Genomic DNA, 11,461 nt, shown 5'->3' with positions numbered 1-11,461 from the left:
GATCTTCTGGGCTTAAGCAATCCTTCCATCTCATATTCTGGAGTAGCTGGGAATACTGGCACATGGCCACCATGCTGGACTCTTTCTTCTTTTTTGAATACTTAAAATTGTCTACCTGGACTCCTGGTGTAAGCTCTGGAAGGGGAAGAGTCAGAGATATTCACAAAGTTCCACACTCAAAGAAATGATACAGGTTTGAGGTGATGGATGTGCTAATACCCTAATTTAGTCATTATTCATTGTATACATGTGTTGAACTACTATATGGTGGTGGCATAAGTATGTACAATTGTGTATCAATAATAAAAAAAGATACAAGGGCAAGCATGGAAAACTTCACCAGGGCAGTGGGACCTGCTGCAAACCCAACAGAGAACTGTGTAAGTAACCACCCAGGAGTAGTGCATGATCTGTGGTGGTCTCTGAAAAGTGCAGGTGGTCCAGAGGTATAGACACAGAAGAGTCTGGCTTCCCCTGGATCCAGCAGGGAAGACATCCTGGGAGAAGGTGCACTTGAAATTGCTTTGTCTAATCCGGTAAAGGGAAAATGATGCTGTGTAACTTCCAAGGTGGGCTCTAAAAGGCAATGCCATTTCCATCATGTTAGTTGGAACCCACACTCTTAGAGCCTTGCCACCCAGTAAAAAGTCTAACTACTGTGAAGCCACAGGCGGAGAGGCCATATGTGAGGCCTCCAGGAGAACAGTCTGGTTGCATGTGTATGTGTGTGTGTGTGTGTGTGTGTGTATGTATGTATATCCCAGATACATGGAAATAATCTATCAGATCAGTCCAACTTTCAGCTGAGTCTTCCAGTAAGAACACAGAATCATTGAACAGAGATACCTATCTCCTTTGTACTTTACCAATATTCCTGACTCCCAGAATCCCTACACATGATAAAATGGTTGGGATTAGCCACTAAGTTTGGGGCAGTTGTTATTATTATTGCCTGATGGGAATAGACCACAACACATGTTTATTGAATGAACGAATATTTGGTGTGTGCAATAAAAAGGTGTGGTAGAAATATCTGATAGTTGCATATCAATGGCAATAAGAAAGCCAGCAACGAGTACCTTCTCAGCCAAGAGAAGACATAAAGCAAAGGTTACCCTAGCTAACATTTACCTCTCACTCTCCCTCAGCCTTAAGGTCTGAGCCAGGATGGTACCTGGAAAGATGTGTTTCCCCCAGGTGTGCGGTTGGTAGAGCATGTCTGCTCTGCCAGGGAAGCTGGCTTGACTGTGCCTTTTCAGTCTGTATTAATTACATCTGTTTACCAACTTTGAAACAAGATAACTTGTGTGACTATAAAATGTGTCTTCATTATAAGCCATTGACAAACAAAGCAGAATATTTCCTGATTTCACATAGGGAAGCCATTGGGTACTTTTTTATGCACTAATAGTAACCAGAAAAGCTACTGTATTATTATTATTTTTCTCTCTCTTTCTCCCTTTCCCCTTCCCTCCCTCCATCCCTTCTTCAAGACACTAGTGGCCTGTTTGTTTTCTGGGTTCCTTGGTTACAGGGAACCCAGTATAGTTTTGCTCCTTTGTGTGGTTGTTTCTTCTTGGTGCTTACAAGTCTGGTGGGCCTGGGAATCCTACAGTCACCAGAAAGACCCTAAGGAATGACCTCCCAGTTTCTAAGGTGCCTAGAGTCTAGTAAGTATATGGCCAGTCACGCACATCCTCCCGTTTTACATCACAGGAGAGGCCAAGAGAGGCCAGTTCAGAGGTTAGCATGAAGATTTAGGCTGCCTGGTTTGGGGTAAAGTATGAGTTCTTTGGCTTTGGAATTGCCCAGGCAAGAGTCTGAAATGGGTTGGAGGTCCTTAATCTTCCAGTTTCTTCTTCTGTAAACTAGAGATGAATACACATAGCTCATATGAAATTGTTAGGAGGATTAAGTGTGATAACAGTGAACTTTTCATATTTCTTGCTTCCCCTTCAGCATTCATGTATGGGAAAATGATCAGCAAATCATCTTCTTTTTGCCCCTTGAAGCAAACAAGATGACTTCTCTGAATATTAGATGTGTCCTTATGATAAGCCATTGATTGATAAAACTGAACATTTCTTGTTTTATATTTCACATGGGAAGCTAATAGGTGATTTTTTTACATACCAGCAGTAACTAAAAAAGTGAATACATTAATATGCTCCCTCTCTTTCTCCAATTTTAACTTAGCTACTTTCAGATTCATATTCTGCCACATATGTTTATCATTGTGTATGTACAATTCCTCCCCACCTTCAAATCCAGCTACAATATAACTGAATAGGTTAAAGATTTATTTCAAATTAATTTGAACAAAAAAATTGCAACTGTGAGATATATTCTAAGGTCAAAAGTACAATAAAGAAGTCTTTTTCATTCAGTTCTGTTATCTGTAGTAATTTTGAAACACACATATTATACGGTAAAATAAGTATTTATATAATGGGAGCTAAGATTTTCAAGGAGAAAGAGATTCAAGTAAGATGTTGGTGATATTGATGTGAAAAGCTTGGACAAGTGACATGACAGGGGTAATGAACACATTGAGGTCCAGACTCTCATTGTTTATGTTATGTTAAGACACACGAAATTGCCATTTTTTGTATGTCCAAGATGATTGAATGTCAGCAGTTTTGTATAGTTAAGTCTTATATTGTTCCTCACTAAAGAAATCAGGGCTTTTGGAGAAATAGTTGATTTCAGAAATAGAAATAGCTGATTTCAGATCTTTGCAAAGTATATGCTGAGCCTGATATAGCATGTGCCAAAAAGCAAGGAAGCTGCCAAAGGTTAATGGGCCATATCAAAAAGATACAGAGTCAATTTGAAGGGTATCCAGCTGGTCACATAGCTGACAATTTAAGCATCAAAAAATAAAGAAAAAGTATGATTATAAATCAAATCAGTCAATCAATCCATCAGTACAAATCCATAGATCCATATTTTACAGAGAGAGAGGTGGGGGAGGGAGGGAGAGAGGGGCAGAAGGAGGAGGAGGAGAGGTAGAAGGAAGAGAGAATCATTTACCATCACAGAATATGATATACTAATTTCTTTCCCTCTGGAAGTTTGTATTAAAGGGAAATAATTAAGCATTTATGTTGCCTTTCAAGGAGTAAGTGCATCTCCTTCCTAAGTAATGAAAAGCAAATCTTAATAGAAAATTATCTATCAATCATGTGAAAAGAATATGGAGTATACAGAACATGGAAAGAATGACCAAATTAGAAAATTACCATGTTGCAAACTGCAATGGAATTAATGATTCAGGCAAATATCACAAAGTGATTTTATAAACCAGGAGTTAGCAACTACCACCCCCTGGACCCACTTGGCCCACTGATTCTGTATACCTGTGAGCTAAAATGTTTTCTTATTAAACTTTTCTAGAGTTGAAAAAAAAACCAAAAGGAACAGTATTTCCTGACATGTGAAATTTATAATTCAGATTTCATGTCTATAGATAAGTTTTATTGGAACAGCCATACTCATTTGTTTACATGTTGTCTGTGACTGTAATTTGTGCTATAGTGGCAAATTTGAGTGATAGCTAGAGACAATATGGCTCACAAAGGCTAAATTATTTGTATCTGGAACTTTATAAAAGTGCTTACTAAAAACCATTTTGTGAAAGGAAGTTGGGGAAGGGAATAATTACACGGTGCCAGTGTTTCACCCAGTAAATGACTCACTAATTGCAAAAATAAAAATGCATTTTTGTAGTGGAAAGATCTGGCAGTCACCGCTTTATTAGGTTATTGAGACTTAGCATCACTAATATAGGATTAGCCTAATCTTACATACCACTGACATAAGGCAATATGAAGTCCTTGTATCAACTTGCAGTATACTTTCTCAACATGTCTAGCCTGAAAATTTTAAATAGCTTTATCATGGTATGATTGGTATATAATATACCTGTGAAACCATCACCACGATGCAGATAATGAACATATCTATCATCCCCCAGAGTTTCACAGCTTTCTTTTCTTACCTTGTTGGTATGTGTTCTATCACTATAGGTTAGTTTGTTTTGTAGACTTCAAGTAAATGTATTATGCATTGAATATTTGGGTCTCTCCAAATTCATATGTTGAAATCCTAACCTCCAATGTGATGGTCTTAGGAGGTGGGGCCTATGAAAGGTAATTAGGTCTTGGGGATGGAGGCCTCATGAGTGGGGCAGGTACCCTTTAAGAATAGCTTGTTTCCTCTCCATCCTCAGCTAAGTGAGGACACAGTGAGAAGGCGACATTCTACAAATCAGAAAGGGAGCCCTTACCAGAACCCAGACATGCCAGCTCATGATCTCAGATTTCTCAACCTCCATAATTATGCAAAATAGATTTCTGTTGTTTATGTCACTCAGTTTATGGTCCCCTGTTACAGTCACATGAGCAGATTAAGATAAAATTGAATCACACAGCATGCAGTTTTTTTTTAAAATCTAGCTTCTTCCATTCAGCATAATTATTTTGTGATTCAACCATGTTGTTGCATGTATTGATAGTTTATTCCTTTTCATTGTTGAGTAGATTTCACATACTATGATTTGATTTCCTATTTATATGTTGATGATCCTATGGGTTGTTTCTAGTTTGGAAGTATTAAAAAAAGAGCTCTTACAGAAATTCAAATACAAGTCTCTGTATGGTCATATGCTCTTATTTCTCTTGAGTGAATATCTAGCAGAATTGTTGGATCATATTTTAAGTTTATGTTAAGTATATGCTCATCACACTTGGCATAGTAAGTTTTTTAAATTTTAGACATTATAATAGAAGTGTATTGGTATTGGTAGTCTTAATGCATTTCTTCTAAAGACTCATGTGTTGAGTATATTTTTATGTGTTTTGGGTCATCTGTAAGTCTTTGGTGAAGAGGGTGTTCAAATCTTTTGCCTACTTAAGAAAAAAGTATGTTATTTGTTTTTCATTAATATTAAATTTTGAGAGATTTAAAAGAGCATACTCTAGATACAATTTCTTTATCAGATATGTAATTTTAAAATATTTTCTCCCAATTTGTGATTTGTCCTTTTGTTTTCTTAATTTTTTTGAAGGGCAGAAATTTTAATTTTTTCAAAGACTAATTTATCCTTTCTTCTGTGGATCATGCTATAATTGTTATGTCTAAGATAGCTTTGCTTAACACAAGATGAAAAGATTTTCTTCTATGTTATCTTCTATAAGCTTTTTGATGTTAGATTTTGTGCTTAGCATATTATTTATTTTGAGTTTGTTTTTGCATATGATATGAGGTTTGGAACAAAGTTCTTTAAAGAAATTATTTTGCGTGTAGACATCCAATTTTCCCAACACCATTTATTGAAAAGGCCATCATTTTCATGGAGTTACCTTTGCACCTTTGTCAATAATCACTTGTTTATATATGAGTGCTTGCATTTTTTGAATTTCTATTCAGTTTCATTGATTTGTTTGTCTTGATGTAAATGCCACATTGACTTGATAACTGCAGCCTTATGATAATTACTAAAATTAGATAATTTAGGTCTTCTCATGTTGATCTTTTTCAAAGTTGTTTGTGGCTTTTCTAGTTTCTCTGGCTACTCTGTACATTTCAATATAAATTTTAGAATTAATTAGTGTCTACAGAAAAGTCTGCTAGGATTTGATTTTGATTATATCAAATATATAAATCTATTTGGATAGAATTGATAACTTGCCAATATTGAGTCTTCTAAACCATACATATGGAATATCTCTCCATTTACTTAAGTCTTCTTTAATTTCTCACAGCAACATTTGGTAGTCATCAGTATACAGGTTATGATTGGCAGAGTTCTAGGATGGCTCCCTAAATTCTTACCTTCTTATATACATACCCTGTAAAATTTTGTCCCATTTAGTGTCTAAAAAACTATGATATAATGGGATCTTATTTTTACAGTCAGGTTACTAATCTGGGCCTGATTCAATTGGGCACCAAAGAAACATTACCTTGCTTGTCTCCAAGAAGATGAGTTCTACAACTGTAAGGAATTGAATTCTGCCTACAATCTAAATGAGTTTTAAGGGGTCCACAAGCATCAGATCAGACTGCGGCTTCTACTGACACTCTGATTTGTAACCCTGAGATATCTGAGCAGAGGATTCAGTTAAGCCATGCTAAACTCTGACCTACAAAAACTGTATTTTTGCAATACACAGGTCTTGGATATCTTTTGTCAGATTTATCCCTATTTTAAATTTTTAGATGCTATTTTGACTGGAATTGTTTCTTAATTTTATTTTTTGATTGTTCATTGTTAAAATATAGAAATGCAATTGATTTTTCTATGCTTATCATGTATCCTGCCACCCTTCTAAGCTTGTTTGTTAGTTATAATAATTTTCTTTTTAAAATCAATTTCTTAGGATTTTCTACAAACAAGATAGTACTGTCTATGAAAAATAAAAGTGTTACTTCTTCCTTCACAATCAGAATACCTTTAATTTATTTCTTTTACCTCATTGCTTTGGCTAGAATCTTCAGCTCAGAATTGAATATAGTTGGTAAGAAAGGACTTCTTTGCCTTGTTCTTTTCTTAGAGGAAAGTATTTAGACGTTCACTCTTAATTATGATACTAGCTTAGGTTCATTTTTAGATGTCAGTTATCAGGTTAAGTAAGTTCCCTTCAATTTCTAGTTTGATGAGAGTTTTTATGAAGATGGATTTTTTTACATATTTTTTTTTCCTCTCTGAAGATTAGTGGGTATTTTTTGTTCTTTTTTCTTTTAATATAGTAAATTACACTGTTGTATATATGTATATGTACGTTAATAAATCAATATGCATATAAAACTATGATTTTGTCTCCAAGTATATACTTTTATACATTTCATAAATTTTGAGATGTTGTATTTTCAGATTTTACTTCATGCATTTTGGGGACTCTGCTGTTAGGTTCATGTACGTTTTTAATTGTTATATTCTCCTGATGGGTTGATCATATTATCATCACCAAATGTTGTTGTCTTTATTAATATTGCATGTCTTATCTATTTTGTATAATATTAATATTAAGCTCTTTGCCTAGCATATTTTTTCTTATTGTTTTATTTTTTACCACATGTATCTTTTTAAAGTGTGTGTCTTACAGACAGCATATAGTTGGGTCTTCCTCTCCCCTCTCCCCACATCAGTTTTACAACCTGTATTTTTTTTTTTGTACTGGGGATTGAACTCAGGGGCATTTGCCCACTGAGCCACATATCCAGCCCTATTTTGTATTTTATTTAGAGACAGGGTTTCACTGAGTTGTTTAGCACCTTGATTTGCTGAGGCTGGCTTTGAATTCCTGATCCTCCTGCCTTACCCTTCTGGGCCACTAGGATTACAGGCATGTGCCATTGCCCCCAGCTACAACCTGCCTTTTGATTGAAATGTTTTGTTCACTCTTATTTAATGCAATATTGAAAGGTGACAAAGTGACTGCCAGAAATTAAAGGAAGTAAGGACGGGGACTAGTGGTAGAAGTGCGAGTTAAGAACCAAAGTTGTGTTTTCTTTTTAAAATCAATTTCTTAGGATTTTAAAAAGAATTTTCCAGCACTATGGCCTGCTTAGTAGTCATTCTTGGTCTTCTTTGCTAAAATCTGTTTTTTTTTTTTTTTCAATCCAATACTGGTGGCGGTATATACACAGAAGTTGGGTCCAACCCAGGGATTAGTCATGATTGTTGGAGACATCATGATACTTTATTTTCCTTTGTTATTGACTGCTTTAGGAGTGGGCATATAACCTAGTTATGATTGATGCGATATAGAGGGGACAAGTCATGGGGTTAATTTTATGCATCAGCATGACTGAACCACAGGGTACTAAGATATTTGGTCAAACATTGTTCTGGGTGTTTCTGTGAGGATATTTTTGGATGATATTAGTGTTTAAATTAGTAGGCAGAGAAAAGCACATTTCCTCCCAAATAAGGGTGAGCCTCATCCAATCAGATGAAGACCTGTGTAGAACAAAAAGGCCAATGTTCTTTGGGGAGAGAGAGGATTCTTTCTACCAAAAGGCCTTCAACCTGGAATAGTGGGTTTTTTCCTGCCTGAGTTTTGAAGCTGACAGACTATGCTACCTGCCCTCCTGATTATCAGGCCTTCAGACTCAGGCTGGAGCTTAACCAGGAGCTTGCTTGGTCTCCAGTTTGCCAGCTCACCTACAGATCTGGGGATTTGTTAGTCTCCATAATCTATTTGATGCAATTCCTTGGAATAAATCTCTTTATACTTATTAAATCTCTCTGTTTATCTAGAGAACCCTGGCTAATCAAGTCACTTTTGAGAATGTTTTCTCCTTGGTGAAAAGAAAAAGCTTGTGAGGAGAAGCACCTTTGCTCCTGGCTGTGATTTTGTTGTGGAGGATGGGCTGTCTAGAGTTGGGGTGGCCATCTTTTGGTTGTAAGAACATAAGAATGAGAGTTGTGCTAGGATAGAAAAGTAGACAGAAGAGCCTGTGCCCTGGGCGACACTGCTGAACCATTGAACCACCATAGACCAGGCTGGTCCAGGCTTTTTGCTGTGTGAAGTAAGACTTCTCCTTGGTGTTTAATCCTTGCTATCCAAAGTGTGTCCACAGTGCACATCAATTGTATGATCAGATTTGACCAATTATGTTATCAGTTGGATTCTGCATTTCTAACAAGCTTGTGCAAATCTTAGGCCTATCTTTTTAACCAGAATCATCATTTTAACAAGATCCCTGAGTGATTTGTGTGTACACTTGAGTTTGAAAAGCATATGCTTGAGTGATTTTGTAGCTAGTTTTTCTGTTTCTTGCATCAGAGAACATACTAATATAGCTGATGTGGCCTCATTTGGATCTGTAGACTGAGGTTTGTTAATACTGTAGTTTTCTGACCATGCAATGCCTCTTTGGTTCAGTTTTTCCTTTGGACAGCATTTAAATCGGTAGGCGGAGTAAAGCACATTTCCTCCCACTTTTCCATGCGACTAACATATATCTCCTTTAAGACTCAGCTAAGTCATCACCCCCACCAGGAAGCCTCCCAGAGTTTCTACAGGGTAAGTCAGGTGCTCTGTCTTATTTCTATCGTTTCTTATCAGACTCTTCAGTTAGAACCCAAGGGCCTTGAAGAAAACCTGTTTTCACTCTTTGTACTTCATGCCGGTCTAGTGTCTGGCACATGCAAACAGCTGAGTGTCTTTGAAAGACAAAGTAAAGATCACTTTGCCAACCAGCTCCTGCTAATGCTGCCTCCCCACTAGGGCTCCAGGCATTGCTTGGAGGCATTGCCCTGGCAGGAAGCCTAGTGTGGGATTAGGGAATTAGGAAGCCTGCTGGCCTGGCAGCTGTCTTTCCTTCCCATCCTGCCCCCGCACCCCCCAGGGAGCACAGGGTTCAGAAGCAGCTGCAGGGGCTCCTCCCTCTCCCTCCTCTTCTCTCTTCCTCTTTCTCAGGAACAAATGTCACAAACCACCCGACAGCTGAGGAAGAAATATTTTGGCACAGAGAAGACCCTACAAACTTGGAGCTGGAAGCGCTTCCAGCCCTCTCCCTGAGCCAGAGCCCATCTGTGGATGCCACCCAAAGCAGCCTAGGCTCTGGCCGTTGTCATTTTAGAAGTGGGTGGAATGGCAGTGTAACGTAACAGGGACAGGGGCCATGATGACCTCTACCAAATGGGATGAGAGCTTAAGTGCACTTAATGGCACTTTCTTACCATGAAATGATTTAAGATGAGAGATTTCTCCCTTGGTAGATGCTTTGCCATCATTTGTGCATATTGAGGTTTTCAATAAAACCAGACTGGTTTCAACCTGGGGTATTTATGGGGCTTTTTCAAGGAACAGCATTCCTGTGGTGGATGTGGGAGCCAACTGTCCAGGCCTGACCTGGCGACCCTGCTTCCAAGGCAGAGGTGAGCTGTGTGCCTTGTTTCTCAGCCAGTGGCAGCAGGGGCTGCTTTCCTCATTAGTAGGAGCACTCCCGACTATCAGGCGTGCTCACGTGCTGGAGCGCACTTGGGAAATCAATTCCTGAGCTCAGATGCATTGCTCCAGCTGGTGCCTGCCCGGCCCAAGGTGCAGATGTGCTAATGGCTTGGTCTGACTAAAAGAACAGAGTGGAGTCAGGATGAGGAAGCAAGAGTGCATCCCCAGAGATGCCACGTGGTACATTCCTTTGGGAGCCAGTGGAAATGGTAAAGCCATGATTAATTCATTTACTTTGCAAATGTTTGCTGAGCAAGTCCCTTTAGTAGGGAACTGGGGGTCTGTGCTGGGACCTTGTGATTCAGATCTCAAGGATCTGCTCCCACCCTCAGAGCTCCTTGCCACTGGGGAGAGACACACAGATACATGGATGCCTCCAGTCCAGTATGGTAAGAACTGCAACAGAGGCCAGTGCAGGACACAGGACCAGAAGGACATCCCAGAGAAGAGACAGATGAGGTGTATCTCAGAATGATGCTGGTGTAGGGGAGGACACCAACATTCACTCAGTGCCAAGTCTGTGCCAGGAAACCTGCTTTGTAGATGGGGAACCCAGGCTCAGGGAAGGATCCCTGGCTGACCTGTCATGGGGGCTGCCAGACATTTATCCTGTGCCGTGCCACCCATCACTGATGACAATCTTAACCATATTTTTCTAGTCTCTGTATCAGATACTTTGACATCTGGGGCCTTGCAGACAGGGAGGGACTGCCTGCCAGGGCTGACTAATGCCTAGAGAAAACAAATCACATGCCCAGGAGCTTGCTTGAGCTCACACCCTGTAGGGCACTATTCACTTGCCATAAGCTCCCTGGAATCAGGTGCCAAGTAACTCGGGTTTGCCCATATACCCAGAGCTTACCAAAAGTTAATCCAACTGGCCAATCTCAAGTCAGTTTATCCTGCCTTACCTGTTCTTTCTTGCAGAAACCACAGTAAAATCTCCTTCCTATGCTTTTCACTCTCCCTTTGCCTCTTGACCAACCCTGCTGCAGCCCTGTGTGGCCCAGCATGGTGTGGCCCTTCTCTTGGGCTCCATGAGTAATAATATCTTTCAAAAGGCAGTTGTTTCCTGATCCATTGGTCTCGCCACACCTGCATAATAAGAAAACTTATAATTTACAGGCAAAGGGAGTTGTTGGGGTCATGGGACCAACAGGAGGGAGTTTTTTACATCCCATGAACTGATGGTGGAACTGGATGGAACCTGTGCTGTCGGGGCCCGAGAGGGTGGGAAGAGGCCAGTGGGACACACTGAGGAAGTAGCATTATATCCTGGAGGTGCTGAGGGGCTCTTAAAGATGTGAAGCTGACTTATGGTACAACACAGTCTATCCCACAGCAGCCAGGAGAGTAGACAGATGAGTCAGAGACAGGCCCTTTGTAGAAATCCTGATGTGACAAGAAGAGAGACTGAACTGGGGCAGGGTCAGTGTGGGTGGAGTGGAGGGGACAGATCTGAGGGGTTGAGAGACACAATGGTCAAAGTTTGGTGA

The sequence above is a fragment of the Marmota marmota genome, unplaced genomic scaffold, assembly GCF_001458135.2.
Source record: "Marmota marmota marmota unplaced genomic scaffold, marMar, whole genome shotgun sequence".
NCBI classification, from domain to species: Eukaryota; Metazoa; Chordata; class Mammalia; order Rodentia; family Sciuridae; genus Marmota; species Marmota marmota.
The sequence above is the reverse complement of the archived record's forward strand: the minus strand, read 5'-3'. Positions refer to the sequence as shown.